Source organism: Larus michahellis, chromosome 3 (assembly GCF_964199755.1).
Source record: "Larus michahellis chromosome 3, bLarMic1.1, whole genome shotgun sequence".
Classification (NCBI taxonomy): Eukaryota; Metazoa; Chordata; class Aves; order Charadriiformes; family Laridae; genus Larus; species Larus michahellis.
Window position 1 is genome coordinate 15895587 of NC_133898.1, and position 21689 is coordinate 15917275.

At 46.7% G+C, this 21689-nt stretch overlaps 1 long non-coding RNA gene across 1 annotated transcript; it reads left to right on the forward strand.

Annotated features, from left to right (window-relative positions):
• Positions 1-1386: 1386 nt before the first annotated feature.
• LOC141740337 (uncharacterized) lies at positions 1387-14659 on the forward strand. The gene is made up of 4 exons (XR_012585971.1): positions 1387-6233; positions 10379-10491; positions 13736-13909; positions 14031-14659. It is a non-coding gene; the product is annotated as an uncharacterized LOC141740337 (long non-coding RNA).
• The last annotated feature ends 7030 nt before the right edge of the window (positions 14660-21689 follow it).

The following is a 21689-nucleotide window of genomic DNA, read 5'->3' on the forward strand; positions in this document are numbered from 1 at the left end:
TCCTCCTGTGTTGGTGCTGGTGTCTCTTTGCCTTGCCCTGTCTTGTGAACTTGGGCAAGAATCATCCTCTGCCCTTACAACAAAAGTGCATAAAATTACAGAACATATTCTTGGTGGGATTTCTGCAAATACCTGGTAGCGCTTGTATGTGAGCGAGGTCTGCAAGAAAGTCATGTTGGGTTTTCCCATTTGAAATTCTCAGCAGGTATCTGGGAGACAATCTAAATCTGAATACAGATATTTTTCGTACCCGTTTAAAGTACTAGCTAACAGGGGAGTGTCTGCAAACCATTCTATATCGAAACTCATTTAGACACTCCACTGCAGGGCCTATTTTACTTCCAACCTTATTTTCTCAACAGAAAACTCCCAAGGGAGGTGTCCCCAGTAAGCAGAAATTATGCTAGGACTCCTTTGAAAATTTACTGCTAATTTTCATTGACTGCTATGACCAGAAAAGACAATAATTATCACAGTGAAAACCTGTTTTGTAAGCGTTTTGAAACCATCTCCATTCATATACTGAATCTGTGGACTACGTTGCTTTAAAAAGTAGGATTCTAAGAATGGAACAGTCAGAGTAAGCAATGCTCCTACAAAACTATTTGGAAAAATGATTGGATAATTTTAATTTGGCGTGTAAATACAAATGAATTAAAGGTAAAATAACGTATGACTGTTGATGTAAATGCTCAGTGGATAAACTCACAGTTCCCAATTTTAGGAGCTAGTGTGGACAATGAATTCAAAGTGGTCTGATTTACAGTTGCTAGTAATGCTGGTTCCTGGAGAATCCTGGTTTGAACATGGTGGCAAGTAGCTCTCTTTCTGCTCTGATCTGGTGGCTATGTGATGACAGGTTTCAGTCTCAAAATAATTTACTGCACTTTGCTAAAATACACCTTCCTATGGTTCTTCCACAGGACTGGGGGAGTTCCAGTCTATTGCAAAACAAATAGTATTCCAAAAATGAAATCTAGCGTGGCTGGATAGTAGTGCAGGTAAAACACTCAGGTGCATTTAAGGACTTGCAATTAAAGCAGATGCGCAGTCCTTTCAGTGATCACAGTGCTGTTGATTGAGCAGAGAGAGGCAGAGTTTGCAGAAGAGGAAGGAGGGCAGAAGTACCTCTTCATGGTGTGGTACAGAAAAATATAGGGCTCTGAAAGAGGGAAACCTGCTCTGCTGGCAGCCAGGCTGTTCCTGTTCTCTACCCAGCACCCTCTCTCCGAGTTTCCATCTTGCCCATTGATGGGGAGCCAGGAGCTCCTGGAGCAGGTTTTCAGCTGGTACGAGGCATCTGTTCTTCCATGGCTGCCGGTCCATATCGAACATTTCTATGCTGTCCATAGAAATGCCCATTTTCAGTTGATTTTGTGCCTGTGTGGTTAGAAATGCTTATCTGTCAACTCAGGTGCATATATCTATGGGCCCTGCAAGCAACAAAGGTTTGCTGACAATTAAAAAAGAGCCTCCTCAACCTTTTGCATGTATCTGGTTGTCAGTGGAAGTGAGCTGGCAGACCCCTGGCAGCAAAGAGACCAGATGGTGTGAAAATACAAACAAGTTGTCTGAAATAAGGCGTGAAATCCTAAGGCTGGTCACTTTTCCATATTCTGGAGTACCCATTCATTCCCATGCCAACCTCAGTTTTATCACAAGTAATGCCATTCCCAGTGCCATAAGAGGAGAGCACCCTATTTCCTCCCCGATCCATGGTTTGCTAAATAAGCTGCATCCTAATCCTTCCTATGAAAACTGGCCTTCTGTTCTCTTGTTCACTCTGGCATCAATAGCTCCAAGCTGAAGTCTTTTAAATTGATGAGGAGTCAGGTGGAAGTTTGAGGGGTTGATGAAAATGACCCTGTCCCTGAGAATGGATCATGGGAGTGCTGAGCTGTGGCTGACCTTGGGTTCCTACACCCAGCATGGAAGGGTTGATGGAGCAGGTATGAACCCAGCCAAAAAGCCTGTTTTCCGTGTAATTACATCATGCAATTTATTGTCACTGCATGTTTTAGGAAGCCACAAGATGTAAATGGGACTGAGATCAGAGCAGCATAGCCTCAGTGGATATGGGATACCAGGGGCTGGAGACAGCCCATGGCTTAGTGGGGTCTGAGCTTGCTCTGGCTGGGACAGACCATGAGGGTGGGACATCTCCATATGTGCTATGGTCCTCCTGTGCAGGCTTGTGTGTTCACTGCAGCCCCTCGAGAGCAGAATGTGCTGCTGGACCATGGAATTTTGTTGCGGGCACAATAACTCGCCATTATTCCATGTTCATTTAAAGGGTGGCTGCAAAGAAGATGGAGACTCTCTTTTTACAAGAAGTCACATGGAAAAGACAAGAGGTAATGGGTACAAGTTACTCCTAGGGAGATTCCGATTAGACACAAGAGGAAAACTTTTTCACAATGAGAACAATCAGCCATTGGAATAATCTCCCCAGGATAGTGGTGGATTCCCCATCACTGGAGACTTTTAAGATTCAGCTGGACAGGGTGCTGGGCCATCTTGTCTAGACTGTGCTTTTTCCAAGAAAGGTTGGACCAGTTGATCCTTGAGGACCCTTCCAACCTGGGATTCTGTGATTCTGTGGTATGATTTGTGCGTGTACACCCCCGTTACCTCACATTCCTGTTGATGCTCTGTGCTTGTGGTTGTCCCATTGCAAGGACCTGCCGATGCTGAGATCCCCTGCTCTTCCTTGAAAGCTTACAGGTTTTATCATGTGCTGCTCAAACAAACCACTCCCTGTGTTTCAACAGAGATGGGATGCAAGTTCAGCACAGCGGGGACAGCTTTGGTATTTGAGTCAAAATACTGTCGGTGAAATGGCAGGATTTAGAGAGAAGGAGGCAGCGAATCTATAAGCGAAACACAGTTGACTTAGGTGCCACCAGAAAGTCAGTGGTGCCAGCTCTGCCCTCCGTCTGTCCCTGCACTGGGTTTTCAGGGAAGAGTGCAGAAAAGCAGAATGTCTTTGTCAGGGCGTTCTCTCAAGCTGGCTCTTCACCGTTCTCTGAAGGCTTTTGATCTCTAATTTGTGTACACTCTATGTATATTATCATTAACCTACTAATCTTCCTTAAAAGAATGCTTGGTAATGGTAATTAACACCAAGTGCATACGCAGGCCAGGGAAGGTCTCAGGGTTGCTTTGCCAAGAGATTTTAAAAAAGGAAAAAGCGTGTGGTCATGTCTTCTGGGCTGCAGCATGTCTCTGCGTCGGACACCCTGTGCTGCGAGCCACTGGGGTTCTGGAGGTGACATGGATGGGTGGTCACAGCCGTTGTCACAGGTGTTCGTCTTTACACAAGAAGTGTGTCTTGGTGGATCTGCTTGGTGGCAAAACCCTAAGGGTGAATCAGGATGTTACAGGAGGCCCTGTCAAGAAATGTGGTAATGAAAAAATTAGTCTACGTGTGAAAAACTAAATCTGAGATTGGTGTTTAAAACAAGCTTTGTGAATAATGTCAGAGTGGCTCATAAACCTTAATACTGTTGAAGTCTCAACGAGATTGCTGAATTGCAAGTGACTGTTTTGTGGTCTGGGATGTGTTGAGAATCACACAAAACCACACTGCAAATATCCTTATAAAATATTTATTGAATAAATGGACCGTAGTGGTACTGAAGGCACTTGTGTACCAAGTAAATATTTTTTTCAAAATATTCAAATATTTAATTTTTCCGTGCTAATTTGCTTCAAAGAGCTCCTCTGCTTTAATAAATACTTTAATACTTGCAGTCAACATCGTACCCACAATGTTTTAGAGCTGCTCCATTTGTTGCATTGACAACAAAATATTCCTGTTGATATAACGAATATATTGTAATGCTGGTGTGTGGGGAGTGTGGCTCAGCTGCAACGTAAGGAGAGGAGATGCAATAAGAGTACTTTGCTAACTGTGCTTATTAAGGTTTTTTTTCCTCTTGTGTTTCGGTTATCTGGGGGTTGTCAACCAGTGCCAACTGAGGTATGATGGTAAATTTTTTTTTTCCCCTGTTAAGAGCTGGGATTCATTTCATAGGGGTGGCTGAAAAGCTTGTGGCTCTATGGAGCCAGTATGTATCTTTTTATTAATCGTTTTGCACTAACACAATTGTATGCAAGAGGCTGAAGTAGTTGAGGGCGTATAGTTGAGGGTAGATGTTACTATGTCAAGGCTGAACCTGTAAAAGACTTCCACAGCAGCTCTTCTAAAATTTTGAGTATGTTGGCGTGCAGTAATGGAAATGCCAAGTCATTATTCAGAGAGGTTGAGGTATGATGCAGCCGGTGGAGCAGGAGCACCTGTTTATTGCGTTAGGACGCTTTTCATATGTGCCACCAGATGTCAGCAAAACCTAAGAAACTGAAAATCACTGCAGTGGATTAAAGTGGTTTTCATTAACATCTCCCTCCTTAAAGGCGATAATTGAGATAGTTCTTTTCGTCACAGTGTATGTATTTGCCTTCAAGTGGGATATCTTTTCCAGATAGCTGCTCTGTTCAAAAACTGTAGAATATAATCACTTTTTTTTTGCATATTCACGCTATGATCTGCATTACATTTGTTGAAAACCCTCAGCCTTACAGAGAAGCCACGGGAGGAATGAACAGGAACTGGATTAGAGGTGCCTGGTGCTACCCGTTACCGTAATTTCCACTGCCGTGGTGCTGGTGCCGGTATTTTCTCTGCTACCTTTATGGAAGCCTTAGCCTCTGGGTTGTTTTTGGTTTAAAGCATTCGTTGAGCTAGATGGCAGGGATTTTTTTGGTTTAAAGGCAGGAGGTGTTTTTTGCTGAGATAAGTTCAATGCTTACAAATACTGTAACCACTCCTTTTGACTGACAAATTCCCTGGCTACAAAAACAGGCCTTTTGCATATAAACAGGGTAAGATTGTACTCGCATAGAGGCGTAGAAGTTCTCTGTTAGGGGAGGAGGTTGCCTTTGCTCCAGGTAATCTTCTCTGTTTTATTTTATTTTTCTCTCTGCTTGTGCAGATACATTGCAGTTTAAATTAGGCTATGAATACACCTTTCTCTGTTGCTCAAGAGTTTGAGATGCCCTCGTTAACCAGAAGCCAGGCACTGTTCCATTGTTGTATAATGGATTTTATTTGTATGTACAGGGAAATAAAAGGCTTGTGGTAGCTGCAAATCAGTTTTCTTAAGTGCTTTTTTGGTTTCACCTGGGATAGGAGGAAATGAGATAGGAATGTAAAGAGCAAACACATTTGTTTTTAATCCTAAAATATATTCATGTTTTAAAAGTTTTTTTTTTTTTCAGAGAGTTTCAGAGAGTTTTTTTTTTTTTTCTAGCTGCCCCTTCAAAAGGGCAGCTAGATGGAATATTTCTCTCTACAGAGAGTTAATTACTATGTTCTTTGGAATATTTTGTCATGGTCTCACACTGTTGGGGCTTGCTATTCCTGAAGCAGGCGGGTAGCAGGAGAGTGGACCAACCTTATGAAGCCCAGCCCAGCCAAGGAACCAGCGTGGAAAACTTCAACGTTGATAAATGTTCTTAAAAAAGCAACCTGAACAAAAAACCCAAACTTGCTGAAATCGTTTCTGATATGCTAAAAAATAGTGAGGGCTCCATGAAGGGGAGAGCAATGCGGATATTTATGATTTGTGGTTTATTATTTTAAAAAAAAAAAGAGCAACAATGAAAAATAAAAGTTTTAGGGAACTTCCTGCAACATAGCCAGTGGGCTTCATAAGCTCAGGTGTCCACTGAAACCACCAAGTATTTGTCTGCCTGCTGCAAATAAAAACTGCCTCTGTATTTCAGGGGGAAGAGACAGGTGAGAAACTCACTTTTATTTTTTCTAAGTTTAAAGTAGGTGGATTTTTAAGGGTGAGTAGGATCTCAGGCCAGGAGAAGCGGTGCTGCTCCTGATGCAAGTATCACTGCTGGTTATCCTCTGATCTACGCTGGAAAAGGCAGAAGGATTTTGCATGTCTTAAGATGAGGACAGTCAACAATTATTTTCAAGTATTTCCTACTTGAAACACTTGAATTTCTGAAGATAAACACAGAATACATTTAATTCCTGTTTTATGCCTAGTGCCTCGTAGGGAAGGTCCCAGATGCATTGATTTTGAGTACATTTTATCTTGCCTTCCAGCATCCCTTCTTTCCCTACCGTCAAGCTGATCGGCTCCTGTTCCTCCGTGGTGCCCGCATCTTTCATAATCTCACGCTGAATGGTGGACCCATCCCATTGGGGCTTCTGTGTAAGTGCCATTTCCAGCACAGCTTGCAAAGTGGGTTTTGTATTGGTTTTGGAAATATTTAGAAGAACATAAAAATAACATAAATGGTCCTGTGAAAGAAGAAAAACCGCTTACCTGTGTAGTCATGAATCCTTTTCATGCCCCACTGGGGCAACGGGGAGTAAAGGGAAAGGGAAGCAGCTGGAGGCTCGAGTGGTATCCATGAGGCTTTTCTTTGGAGGGAAACAAGTGGAGTAAAAGATGCCTCCTGTACAAACTTAATGTTTCTAGACTAATGGCAGTGTGCCCAGTACTGCCGAGTCTAAATGCCATTGGGGATGAATTAAATGCACTATAGCGGTGTTTCCAGAATGGCTGTTGTAAATAAAGTATAAAATACATTGACCCCTGGTATGAAGAAGTCTGTAGGTTGACCATCTGTTAGTCTCTAAATGTACATGTAGCAAGAATTTAGGGCATCAACATTTGTTTGTGTCTTGCTGGACTGATAGTTTAATGCGATGCAATAAACTTCAGCAGTCAGTCCCCAGTAATTGTATGTCTCTGCAGTGTAATATTTGAGGTTTGTCTGCTGTCCCCTCTGTGCTTCTCTTGTTGTATCTATTTTGTATCAAGTCCCACCCTTACTTTGGACACGTATGCTTCTTATGGAGGCCAAAAATGTGGTGAACTGATGACTCCTCAGTGATGCCAGAGGGATGAGGAAGAACATACATAACCTGACCTTTCATCTACAGTGTCCTGTATGTGTTCTGCTATTGTTCCCCCATTCGGAAAGCACAGGAGATGCTGAGAAAGGTGGGAGGGCCTCTTGGGCCGTGAGGTTACTCGTACGATAATGATTCTTAATTCTAGCTCTTCTGGTCATCTGATTCAGTTAGTCCAGTTTTCTTGCATCACCGGCATCTGATTTACATCATGACTGTGGGTTGAGAGAGGATTAATTTAAGTGAGCTGAAAATGATGTCTGTGATGGGGAAATGCAGAAACACTGGTGAAACTTCAGTTGCTCTTTGTATTTGGGAAATAGGCTGTGCCTTTGTCAAATCCGCTGGGGTTACTGGATAAGGTATCTCTTGGATCCTCGTGGCAACAGGGTTTCATGCAGCATTTTGCTCTGTGATTGGTTTGGGAGTTGCCAACTCTTCTCCTTCCAGCAGATCTTGCTGGAAGATGAATGTGTGTGCGTCTGTGTGTATATAAATATATTTTTAATATATAAAAATATATAATATATATAAATATATTAATATATTTTTCTATAAAATATATGTTATATATATATAAAAATATATATAGGCATATAAATGCATATAAAATATATATGCACTTGTCACCTCCAGACAGGGATACTCTCTACTTTCTTATTAGGAACAACCTTAAAGATCACTTGGCATCTTCAGCTTCCGCTGGCTGCATTAGAGATGTGATGTGCTTGTATAATCGACACGAGCAGCTCTAGCACATTTTTGCTTCACAAAGTGTGTTGTACTCTGTTTGGTTTTGTTTTTTCATGTGTTTTGATCAATAAACATCCCCTCTCGAATAGAATTTACTTCCACCCTTGTTGGAGTCTTCCAAGGCATGCTGCTCTGCACAGGGGTTTTCCTGAAGTTGCAGTGCTCGTTTCTTGGGACCACTGGCTTCATCTCACCCTGTCTTATCTGCTTCTCAAAGAGAATCCAAAAATGGACTGTATAATATAATAATAATACTGGTATAGATTTTGACCTAGACCTATATACTCACCTATAAAAATACTGCTTACAGAAATACCAAACAGCCTTTTCTGTAACAAAGCAGAATATATGGAATATATTTAGGCCCTTTAACTTTTGCTGTAGTAGCTTGTCTGAGAGCCCATAGGAGCAGTTTTACTTGTTCCTTCACTCCAAAGGCTCCAGAACTTTGGCTCTTTGAGGGGTGCAGTGCATATCAAAGTTTGCACCATCTCGTTTTATTTTATGATCAGTCTGGTTGTCACTTGTTAAAACCCTAGCGTTGCTCAGGCGGGCTGCCAGCTTTTGACTGAATTGTGTGCCACCGCTGGTCCCTCGCTTTCCCAAGTCAACGAGAGAGATTACAGGGAAAGATTCAAAATGACTGAGGAAACAGTCACACTTTTCATATCAAAATGGGTATTTCTTGCACGTTGACCTGCCAAGACAGTTGCATGGGCCCTTAGGAGGCCATGGTGGTGGATGGCGGCTACTAGACTGAGCTGCTCATCAGGGCTGGTTGTGCTGGACTCCGCACTGTGCCAGGACAATACAAGGCTTTGGGATCAGTGCTTAGTCACGTTCACCTGCCGATACCACTTCAGGCATCTCAGTAAGGCTCAAATTAGACTCATGGGCTGAGGGTTATAGTGTTTTCATGCAATGAACGACACCTTTAATCTTGATTGGTCTCTTGGGGAAAGTCTTGTGTGTCTAGGAGAAGTCTTTTCAGACTCTAGGAGGCTGTGGCTTCATCAAATCTGATCCCTTGCCTCAGCTCTAAGGTTTTGCCTTTTTAATCTTTCATAGGAGGGCTGTGAGAGCTTGAACAACTGGGGGAGTGGGGAGTCTGTCACTGTCCACAATTGTTAATACTCCTTGTACCACACAAGGGTCATTTTTTGACAAACCTCTGGGTAGAATGATGTAGTTTTTCCTTCTTTTCTTTTTTTCCCCCTGTTACTTGGTCCTTGGCTTTTGAGGTTTTTTGCTAATAGATTTTTTTTTTTTATTTCAAACATAGGCTAATATAAATTCCAGAAATGCAGAGCCCCAAACCAAAACTGCAGTTAGCTCTCTAGTATTTTAACAGCCCTTTAAAATATTAGCTTTCCTTTGTAGTGATGCATGCTAATAAGATGGGGCATGAGAAAGATAACTGTCTTAGTGGTGTCATTTACGTTCAGTACATGTTAAGACAGAGATACATCCTGTGAAATGGCGTTTACCAGGGCAATCCTGTGATGTCCAACGTGGACTTCTTACAAGTCCTCTTGCTTTCCACTTTCAGGCCTTCTGAAAAGTTGCACAAAGTTTATTTAAGCCTTACACACCAACAAATTTATCGCAGATTTGCAATATGCAGAGACACTTCACATTCACAGTGCCTGACAGGGTGACTCAGTGGTAGATCTAACGGGAGGAGTGGCTCCTTTCAGGGATCGCTTTTTGGGGACTTAGCAGTTTGCAGGTATCTTTCATATATTGATTGATATCTCAATTTGTATCAGGAAGCAGAGGTAGTTGCATTTTACGCATCCTCTTTAATATGAAGGTAAATAAGGAATTGTTTCTAGTGCCAATAGGATTGATTCCATGCTCACCACCTACAGTGTAAATCAGAAGTAAAACCCCTTGTTACCTGCACTTTGGGTTGGCAAGATGTGGGTCGGGCGTGATGGGCGTGAGGAAGCTGCCGGATCCGAGTTGTTACTTGCGTACATATCCAGACCGTTACATCCTAAGCCTAAGAAAGTGCCTACAGTTTCAAACTACTTTTTACACCCGTCAGACAAAATTCTAATTAATCAAAAAACCAGCATTTTCTTATGAACACACAGAGATAATGTTCTTCTAAGTACTTCTTAGATATCATTGAATGCTAAGTTTAACACCAATTCTGACTACTTTGCACAAGTAATTACCTCTTTTTATTTGCGGTAACTTCCATATATAAATGTGTGTGGGTGTAATGAGTGTTTTTAAGATAAAGTGACTTAATTCTGAGGGCAAGAAATTAGGTACCAATAAGTTTACTTGACTGGGATTTCTATTGCTATGCCCCCTGAAGAAAGGGGAATGTACTTATCGTTTCTCCAATCACTGCCTATACCTTAATTTTCATCTCAGAGCCTGAAAAATTGTGTCCTGTCTCTCAGCAATGCTGCAAGTAGTTTCTTTTACATGAAACACAATAGAAGGGAGGGTGTGTGCGAGTCTGAGTCTTAGACCAGACTGCAAACATCTTGGTAGTTAGTGCTGCGTGATCATTTAGGACAAATTAGTTTTGGTTACGAGAGGGGAGGGTAAAAGCAAAAGAATTATGATTATTGCAGTGAGAATTCAGTGACAAAACCATTGAGTTGTGCACTGAATCCTTTAATTTCTTCTCCTTAATGATTTTTTTTTTTCCTGTTGTGCTTGAAGGTGCTGAAAATGGGGATGCAGGTGTTGGAAGGGATCCGCTCCAACGTGGAGCGAATGTTAATGGCCACCCTCCTTGGTGTGGATGAAATTCTTTGCACGAAGCTTCATGTCAGGTAAGCTGAAAGGCTGTCGTCTCACTTCCATGTACGGCTGTACTCTGAACGATAATTTGTATACTTTTTGCATTGTTATCGGGTCATTTTTTTCCTAACCTATCCTGACAGCTGTAAGGCAGTCTAAATGCTAATGGAGTTGAAGCGCACTAAAAGAGCGTATTGAGACTAAATCAGCTGTTAGGAAGCAATAATTATTTAAGTATCATAACTATTGCATGTACGTATGAGTTCATTTATTATATTTGGGAAGTGAATCTGTTATGAGATTTTTTTTGAGAAAGGGTTCTATTTAGTATCTCTTCATAAGTGAGATATATGAAGATTATATGAAGTGAGATATATGAAGATGTATGTATTTCCAGAACAGAAATATATTAGTTTAATGATTCTAATAAGCTAATTCAATTCCCATTTCTATTTATTGGGTAAATGAGAAAATGTTAAAAATTAAATTAAATTTGTCTAATGTGTTCCACCATTAATTTTTCAGCTTATATTTAGAGTTCTGAATATATTGTATTTTTCTGATTTCTGTTTTGAATGTGTGTGAAAAAAATAGGCTATAAGTTCCCCAGTGTTTTTTAAGAGCAAAAATATTAATTTTAGGGATTTGCTGAAAAAATAAAAATAGTCCTGGAGAAAGGAGCAGGTGAGGAATGAAGCAAGGATTTTGAATTACACCTTTGTTTGTTGCTGCCTAAGCTGGAGAACTTAAGAAAGCTTCTATTACATGGTAATGGTCATCATTCATTTAGCGTGGGTTTTCAAACTTGCAGTGAATTGTCATCAGATACAGTTTTAGTTCTACTTTTGGACATTGTAAGGTCAAATTTCAATATTTTCAATTTAATTTTAGTTGCAAGCAGGTATGCAAAACCATGATTAATTACTTAAATCTTTTTGTTTCACTAATTTGATATATTTTCCCTTAAGTAATAGCAAGAAATAGGCAATCAAATCTGTGAATGGATTAAAGACCAAATTTCACAGTATAATTAATCACCCTCAGTAGCACTAGCAAAGCGGTTTGATTCTGATGACATTGCTCCTGTAATAGGATATTGTTCAGTGAAGATAATTTCTCTCTGGTCCTTAAGTGACAGCAACAGTTTCTTTCACATAGACATGCAAAACTTGTTAAGTGCAATTATTCCTTTCAGCCGCAATTAAATGTATTGCTATTAAACCTGAGGGTGCCTTAACCTAACCAGAGAAATCATACGGACTGGTCTGTCAATACCTGTGGGGGAATATATAATAAAATTTAAAAAAGCATGGCAAAGAAATACCATCCATCCCATTGCCATCCCTTGGGCATGTTTGCCAGTTGTTGATCTGCTGCTGCCCTGATCTTTCAGGGAGCTGGACCGGTGACCCCCTGCTCCCTCTTCTTTCACAGTAGGATTAGAAGACCACATGTAATGCTTTAGTAGGATTGGAGCTAGTAATAAGCAATGGATATGATTTATAGTTCCAGTTCTCATGTTTTTTTATTATTAGCATACAATATACTGCTAATAATTTGCGGCTATATGACCCTAACAATCCGTCAGCTGAGGAAGATTATTGGCATATTGAATAATGGCAGCATCCTCTACATGGAGAAAGTGGTTCTCCTCTGTAGTATATTATTTTAGTGTAATTTTAATAGCGCAGCATAAATAACTAATATCCAAGGATTACACTTGTTTGCTGCATTTTTTTTTTTTCATAATTATCGTGATTAACTTAAAGACAGGGTGATCAATATGGTGTGTCTTCAGCAGACCGTTGTGCTGGTCTGAAGAAGGTGTACAGCTTCAAGTCTTCTTTTAAATACTGTTTTTTGAAGATAATTCCTATTTAGAAAAGAGGAAACCTGTTGCCCCAAGGCACGCCTGTAGAAGTCAGGAAGGTCACTTGCTATGCTGGTATGTTGTGGCAGTGACAGTTTAACGAGCAGCAACCGACTAATGGTCCCCTTATTACTATACTACGGACAAACTGCTAAATGGTGAGGTCACTCTGTGAAGTCACTACCTACCAATTAAGGGCAATTTGTTGTTTATTTTATGCTGTGTAATGGTAGTGATCTCATGCAGTGTATCAGATGTTTTGTCAGGTGCAAGCATCAACTGCCAAGCCAAGGGAAAAGCCAACCCCCCTATGGACCATGGCACGGGGTGGCCATGCCAAGGGGCAGATCCAGACCTCCCAGGCCCCTGCTGTATTTACAGATGTGCCCAGTCCCTATGAAATAAGTAGCTTTTTGCAGCAGAAAACCAAGAGTGGAAAGCAATTCCCAGAGCAGCAGGTCACCAAAGAGAAGCCTCTCCCAGGAGCCCCACGATTTGCATGTGGCTCGCAGCACTTAGGAATAAAGATATTTAAGACAGTCTGCTAACTGCAAAATTATCAGGAGATGCTTGATTGTAACCGTTAGCAAAAGGGGATCATCAGCTGAGCTGTCATTGAAGCTGGGTGTCAGACCGAGGACTCTCCTCAGGCTGATGAGGAGCTCAGGCTGCAGCAGATACTGAGCGCGCTGCGCTTTTTTTTTTTTTTTATCTTCACCTTTTCAGGAATGAAAGATGGGTTGGCAAAATTGCCAGTACTAGAGACATCCTTAAATCAAATACTGCCTTTGTAGCTTGCAATCTCTGAGCAGCATCAATAAATCCAAGTATCAAAGGGACCGGTGTTTGTCCACTAATCCTCATTAGCTGGGAAGGACGTGGGTGAAAGAGATGAGTTATAAGATGATTTTTCTGCATCAGTATCTCGGTGAGTGCTGTTCAACAGAAGGAAATATTCATTTTGTCTGCAGCTCACATGTTCACTTTACCTCCAAACTCCAGAGATGCCTGGATCTAAGCATGTGCCATGGGCACTCGGTATTGCCGTAAAAGGGATTGCTGGGTAATATCAAATATCTGTCTCTGGTTCTAATTAAAACACATTTATTGCTTGCCTACTTAGAATAATGGAGTACAAGATTTTAGAGGCAGCCAAGCCTGTATGTGTCAATGTAATTTATACAGCCAGTCAATGATGTAAATCAGTGCCAAAGCACACTGTTATGATCATAATATTGAATGATAAACGCTGTTCTCTGAAGAAAACTCAGTAATGGAAAAAATAGGTAGGATTTTGTTCTTAAAGTAGGATTTTCTTCTTAATGATTGTATGAGAAATGACCAGAAAATTAAACTGTAATTGTTCCATAACCTCACAAATAATTAGCGACTTCAAATATTTGCAGTGTTCTGGACTTGCTAATGCTGATGGGATCCTTGGCAAAGGAGCAGACAAAGTGATCCCCAGGCGTTCAGCAGTTTGTGGCGGTGATGAAAAAAGTTTGGAGACGTTACTTAAAGAAGGCTACATCCCAGACGCTCAAAAGTGCCTAACCTTTGCCTGCAGATCACACGCTCAGGTATGTGGTTTTCCAAAAAGAGTAAGTTCACCTCTCACATTTTGAATTTATTCATTACCGTGTTGGTCTTTATTTGACTTTTTTTTTTTTTTTTTTTTTTTTTTTTCGGTTTGACCCGAAGAGTTTTCCTGCCCTCCTTCCTCAACTCTTGAGATGACAGTGTTATACCTTTAGTACCTGGATGATGTGTGGGGTTGGGGGTCACATGCAGGAGCTGAAGAACCTTGCTGAAACCCCCTCTGGGAAGCTCGGCTCTTTGAAGAGTAGCCATGTAGAACATAATTGCAGGCTAGTTTTTGTGCTTTCAAAGGGCATTATCAACCTATCTCTGTCTTCTGGGAACGTAGCTTGATGCTGTAATTGAATCAAACAGACTCTTAATTACTTAGATTCTTTACAGTAAGGATGAATTATTGGAAAATACTGATTTACTTTCTCTACATGTCACTGTTGTGCATGAAAACAAAGCTACCTCAGTTTTAGACATGTTTTTATAATGAAAGTTCCCCTCCCCCCCATTTCGTACCTTCTGTGCTTCATTATTCTTGCAACAAGACCACCCTGCCATAAAAGCAGAATATCAGTTCAACACAACAGCTCTAACAGGGACTTGAAATTATTGAATGATAAATTCTTTTAGATCACGGCCCAAGTAATTTTTTACATGGCATGTGATGCATGCACCCTTGCTATAAAACAGAAAATAAAATAATGGTTATTTTATAATGCGAAGCAGCTTCTCTCATTATTGCCGCCTTGGTGATGACAGTCGTCCCTTTTACATTCCCAACTCTTGCCAACACGACGTGGGGGCGTTATGCTTCAAGGGAAGCTTTGCAATTTCTTCTTTTGCTCAACAAGCTTGAAAATACCATTCTTCTCCTGTTTTAATTCCCAATAGCCATGGAACGTTACTACCATTTGTAGCACTCTGCTGCACGTCAGTGTAGTATTTACAACCTGAGCGAGTACGATCTCAGAAAACTAAGTCCCCGACTTGCTCCTAAGCAAGAGAAGCAATTAGCAGCATCAGAGAAAGTTCATGTTGCAAGAAGTACTTGAAGGCGCATAGATAAAACTCCTCCCTCCTGAACATTATAAAAGACCTGCCGAAATAGTTGCGAACAGGCCACTCTCTAGCGAGAGGCAGCAGAAGACGTAGGTTTTTACACACCAAAAAGAAACTCCCCTGGAGCTCGCAGGACAACTGCTCCCCGAGTCCCATCCCGGCGGGAAAACTTGAACTCCACTGCGTTATATCGTAAAATAACCCCAACGTCCTTACATTTCCTTACAGCCCATCAGTGAGGCCGAGAAAATGTTCCTTGGGCAAAACCCTTCACCTGTTCTCAGCAAGTCTGGTCGAAACTCCTAGTGAGGATGTCTGTGCTGTGGAACAGACCTGCCTCTGTCCCACAAAGCGCTGGACAAAAGCCTTCAATGTGCAGCAGAGCCACCTTTAAGAGAACATAAAAACTTCTCATACTCCACGCATAAACCACGCATAAAATAGGTCCCTCTAGATGAGGAGTAGAACAATAGGAGAAAAGCATGCATTTCCACAGTTCCTCTGTTGGTAAATACAGGATTTCATTCCTCACAGATGCCAAACAGACGGGTACATTTCTCCAGGATGGAAATTTAAGTATGCTGGCAAAGCAGCCTCTGTCGGCATCATGACTCAACAAAATCCCAAAGAAGGGGAAAAAAGAAGGGGCTCGAAAAAGAGCCGTCTCCCACGATGAAGGGCTCTGCCGGCGGCGAAGCATGATGAAGGTCTCCAAAAAGAGCCGGGCGGCGTGATGAAGGGCTCCTCCAGGGCAGCATGGTGAAGGGCTCCAAAACGAGCCCGGCGGCGCCACGACGAAGGGCTCCAAAACGAGCCGCGTGGCACGACGAAGGGCTCCTCTGGGGCACTGCAGTGCAGGGCTCAAAAAAGAGCCGCGTGGCACGATGAAGGGCTCCAAAATGAGCTGTGTGGTGTGGTGAAGGGCTCTAAAATAAGCTGGGGGGCATAATGCAGGGCTCTGCCGGGGGCGCACCGTGAAGGGCTCCAAAATGAGCCACCTGAAACGACGAAGGGCTCAAACAAAAGAGCCGGGCGGCATGAGGAAGGGCTGCTCCGGGGCTGTGCCATGAAGGACTCCTCCGGGGAGGCGCCAGCAAGAGCTCCAAAAACAGACAGGCAGCGCCATAAAGGGCTCCTTCAGGGCAGCGCGCTGAAGCTCTCCAAGGCGATGCAGGCGGAGCGATGAAGGGCTCCAAGAGGAGCCAGACGGTGCCATGAAGGGCTCCTCCAGGGGGATGCGGCGGCGCGCTCCTCTGCTGCGGCGAAGGGCTCCAAAGAAGAGCCAGGCGGCACAGTGAAGAGCTGCTCTGGGGCGCTGGCGCAGTGACCGACTCCTCCCCGGCGGCACGCTCACGAGCTCCACGATCAGCCAGGCGGCACCATGACGGACTCCAGACATGAAGGACACAACAGACAAAAAATACTAAATAGAATACCAGACCTACCAGACTTACAAACCATACCACACCATCACACCAAACCAGACAACACAACACACAACACAGCACAAGACACAGCGCACAAGAAATACCGTAGCATAAGGACAAGGCCAAACACTGCACAAAATACAACACATACCACGCAATACAAACACTACCAGCCAAAAAAGACAACGCAATCCAAAACATAGCACAAGACATAGCAAACTAGACGTACCGCCAGGATGGGCTCCTCCCAGGTGCCCAAGTGAAGAGGCTCCTCTGGGTTGCTGCGCTCAAGGGGCTCCAAGACCATCTGGGCAGCACGATGAAGAACTCCTCTGGGGCGGCACAACCATGGGCTCCTCTGGCAGGGCGACATGAGGGACTTGAAGACAAGCTGGGCGGAGCGATGAAGCTCTCCTCCGGGGTGGCGTCAGGCTGGCCTCCTCCCACGTAGCACAGCCAAGGTCTCCGTGATGAAGGGCTGGGCAGCGTGATGAAGGGCTCCTGCAGGGCAGCACGCTGAAGGGCTCCAAAAGGAGCCTGGCGGCACGCTCAAGGGCTCCAAAAGGAGCCTGGCGGCACGCTGAAGGGCTCCAAAACGAGCCAGGCGGCACGCTTAAGGGCTCCAAAACGAGCCGGCTGGCACACTGAAGGGCTCCTCGGGGGTGCAATAGTGAAGGGCTCGAAAAAGAGCCGTCTCCCACGATGAAGGGCTCCTCCGGCGGGGAAGCATGATGAAGGTCTCCAAAAAGAGCCGGGCGGCGTGATGAAGGGCTCCTCCAGGGCAGCATGGTGAAGGGCTCCAAAACGAGCCAGGCGGCGCCACGACGAAGGGCTCCAAAACGAGCCAGGCGGCACCACGACGAAGGGCTCCAAAATGAGCCGTGTGGCACGACGAAGGGCTCTTCCGGGGCACTGCAGTGAAGGACTCCAGAAAGAGCCTGGCGGCACGCTGAAGGGCTCCAAAAGGAGCCGGCTGGCTGGCTGAAGGGCTCCTCGGGGGTGCAATAGTGAAGGGCTCGAAAAACAGCTGTCTCCCACGATGAAGGGCTCTGCCGGCGGCGAAGCATGATGAAGGGCTCCAAAAAGAGCCGGGCGGCGTGATGAAGGGCTCCTCCAGGGCAGCATGATGAAGGGCTCCAAAAAGAGCCGGGCGTCGTGATGAAGGGCTCCTCCAGGGCAGCATGGTGAAGGGCTCCAAAACGAGCCAGGCGGCGCCACGACGAAGGGCTCCAAAATGAGCCGCGTGGCACGACGAAGGGCTCTTCCGGGGCACTGCAGTGAAGGACTCCAGAACGAGCCTGGCGGCACGCTGAAGGGCTCCAAAACCAGCCTGGCGGCACGCTGAAGGGCTCCAAAACGAGCCGGCTGGCACGCTGAAGGGCTCCTCGGGGGTGCAATAGTGAAGGGCTCGAAAAAGAGCCGTCTCCCACGATGAAGGGCTCTGCCGGCAGCGAAGCATGATGAAGGTCTCCAAAAAGAGCCGGGCGGCGTGATGAAGGGCTCCTCCAGGGCAGCATGGTGAAGGGCTCCAAAACGAGCCAGGCGGCGCCACGACGAAGGGCTCCAAAACGAGCCAGGCGGCGCCACGATGAAGGGCTCCAAAATGAGCCACGTGGCACGACGAAGGGCTCCTCCGGGGCACTGCAGTGCAGGGCTCAAAAAAGAGCCGCGTGGCACGATGAAGGGCTCCAAAATGAGCTGTGTGGTGTGGTGAAGGGCTCTAAAATAAGCTGGGGGGCATAATGCAGGGCTCTGCCGGGCGCGCACCGTGAAGGGCTCCAAAATGAGCCACCTGAAACGACGAAGGGCTCAAACAAAAGAGCCGGGCGGCATGAGGAAGGGCTGCTCCGGGGCTGTGCCATGAAGGACTCCTCCGGGGAGGCGCCAGCAAGAGCTCCAAAAACAGACAGGCAGCGCCATAAAGGGCTCCTTCAGGGCAGCGCGCTGAAGCTCTCCAAGGCGATCCAGGCGGAGCGATGAAGGGCTCCAAGAGGAGCCAGACGGTGCCATGAAGGGCTCCTCCAGGGGGATGCGGCGGCGCGCTCCTCTGCTGCGGCGAAGGGCTCCAAAGAAGAGCCAGGCGGCACAGTGAAGAGCTGCTCTGGGGCGCTGGCGCAGTGACCGACTCCTCCCCGGCGGCACGCTCACGAGCTCCACGATCAGCCAGGCGGCTCCATGACGGACTCCAGACATGAAGGACACAACAGACAAAAAATACTAAATAGAATACCAGACCTACCAGACTTACAAACCATACCACACCATCACACCAAACCAGACAATACAACACACAACACAGCACAAGACACAGCGCACAAGAAATACCGTAGCATAAGGACAAGGCCAAACACTGCACAAAATACAACACATACCACGCAATACAAACACTACCAGCCAAAAAAGACAACGCAATCCAAAACATAGCACAAGACATAGCAAACTAGACGTACCGCCAGGATGGGCTCCTCCCAGGTGCCCAAGTGAAGAGGCTCCTCTGGGTTGCTGCGCTCAAGGGGCTCCAAGACCATCTGGGCAGCACGATGAAGAACTCCTCTGGGGTGGCACAACCATGGGCTCCTCTGGCAGGGCGACATGAGGGACTTGAAGACAAGCTGGGCGGAGCGATGAAGCTCTCCTCCGGGGTGGCGTCAGGCTGGCCTCCTCCCACATAGCACAGCCAAGGTCTCCGAGATGAGCTGGGCAGCGTGATGAAGGGCTCCTGCAGGGCAGCACGCTGAAGGGCTCCAAAAGGAGCCTGGCGGCACGCTGAAGGGCTCCAAAACGAGCCAGGCGGCACGCTGAAGGGCTCCAAAACGAGCCGGCTGGCTGGCTGAAGGGCTCCTCGGGGGTGCAATAGTGAAGGGCTCGAAAAAGAGCCGTCCCCCACGATGAAGGGCTCCTCCGGCGGCGAAGCATGATGAAGGGCTCCAAAAAGAGCCGGGCGGCGTGATGAAGGGCTCCTCCAGGGCAGCATGGTGAAGGGCTCCAAAACGAGCCAGGCGGCGCCACGACGAAGGGCTCCAAAATGAGCCGTGTGGCACGACGAAGGGCTCTTCCGGGGCACTGCAGTGAAGGACTCCAGAACGAGCCTGGCGGCACACTGACGGGCTCCAAAACGAGCCGGCTGGCTGGCTGAAGGGCTCCAAAACGAGCCAGGCGGCGCCACGACGAAGGGCTCCAAAATGAGCCGCGTGGCACGATGAAGGGCTCTTCCGGGGCACTGCAGTGAAGGTCTCCCAAAACGAGCCTGGCGGCACGCTGAAGGGCTCCAAAACCAGCCTGGTGGCACGCTGAAGGGCTCCAAAACGAGCTGGCTGGCACGCTGAAGGGCTCCTCGGGGGTGCAATAGTGAAGGGCTCGAAAAAGAGCCGTCTCCAACGATGAAGGGCTCTGCCGGCGGCGAAGCATGATGAAGGTCTCCAAAAAGAGCCGGGCGGCGTGATGAAGGGCTCCTCCAGGGCAGCATGGTGAAGGGCTCCAAAACGAGCCAGGCGGCGCCACGACGAAGGGCTCCAAAACGAGCCGCGTGGCACGATGAAGGGCTCCAAAATGAGCTGTGTGGTGTGGTGAAGGGCTCTAAAATAAGCTGGGGGGCATAATGCAGGGCTCTGCCGGGGGCGCACCGTGAAGGGCTCCAAAATGAGCCACCTGAAACGACAAAGGGCTCAAACAAAAGAGCAGGGCGGCGTGATGAAGGGCTCCTCCAGGGCAGGATGGTGAAGGGCTCCAAAATGAGCCAGGCGGCGCCACGACGAAGGGCTCCAAAACGAGCCAGGCGGCGCCACGATGAAGGGCTCCAAAACGAGCCGCGTGGCATGACGAAGGGCTCCTCCGGGGCACTGCAGTGCAGGGCTCAAAAAAGAGCCGCGTGGCACGATGAAGGGCTCCAAAATGAGCTGTGTGGTGTGGTGAAGGGCTCCAAAATAAGCCGGGGGGCATAATGCAGGGCTCTGCCGGGCGCGCACCGTGAAGGGCTCCAAAATGAGCCACCTGAAACGACGAAGGGCTCAAACAAAAGAGCCGGGCGGCATGAGGAAGGGCTGCTCCGGGGCTGTGCCATGAAGGACTCCTCCGGGGAGGCGCCAGCAAGAGCTCCAAAAACAGACAGGCAGCGCCATAAAGGGCTCCTTCAGGGCAGCGCGCTGAAGCTCTCCAAGGCGATCCAGGCGGAGCGATGAAGGGCTCCAAGAGGAGCCAGACGGTGCCATGAAGGGCTCCTCCAGGGGGATGCGGCGGCGCGCTCCTCTGCTGCGGCGAAGGGCTCCAAAGAAGAGCCAGGCGGCACAGTGAAGAGCTGCTCTGGGGCGCTGGCGCAGTGACCGACTCCTCCCCGGCGGCACGCTCACGAGCTCCACGATCAGCCAGGCGGCACCATGACGGACTCCAGACATGAAGGACACAACAGACAAAAAATACTAAATAGAATACCAGACCTACCAGACTTACAAACCATACCACACCATCACACCAAACCAGACAACACAACACACAACACAGCACAAGACACAGCGCACAAGAAATACCGTAGCATGACAAGGCCAAACACTGCACAAAATACAACACATACCACGCAATACAAACACTACCAGCCAAAAAAGACAACGCAATCCAAAACATAGCACAAGACATAGCAAACTAGACGTACCGCCAGCATGGGCTCCTCCCAGGTGCCCAAGTGAAGAGGCTCCTCTGGGTTGCTGCGCTCAAGGGGCTCCAAGACCATCTGGGCAGCACGATGAAGAACTCCTCCGGGGCGGCACAACCATGGGCTCCTCTGGCAGGGCGACATGAGGGACTTGAAGACAAGCTGGGCGGAGCGATGAAGCTCTCCTCCGGGGTGGCGTCAGGCTGGCCTCCTCCCACATAGCACAGCCAAGGTCTCCGTGATGAAGGGCTGGGCAGCGTGATGAAGGGCTCCTGCAGGGCAGCACGCTGAAGGGCTCCAAAAGGAGCCTGGCGGCACGCTCAAGGGCTCCAAAAGGAGCCTGGCGGCACGCTGAAGGGCTCCAAAACGAGCCAGGCGGCACGCTTAAGGGCTCCAAAACGAGCCGGCTGGCACACTGAAGGGCTCCTCGGGGGTGCAATAGTGAAGGGCTCGAAAAAGAGCCGTCTCCCACGATGAAGGGCTCCTCCGGCGGCGAAGCATGATGTAGGGCTCCAAAAAGAGCCGGGCGGCGTGATGAAGGGCTCCTCCAGGGCAGCATGGTGAAGGGCTCCAAAACGAGCCAGGCGGCGCCACGACGAAGGGCTCCAAAATGAGCCACGTGGCACGACGAAGGGCTCT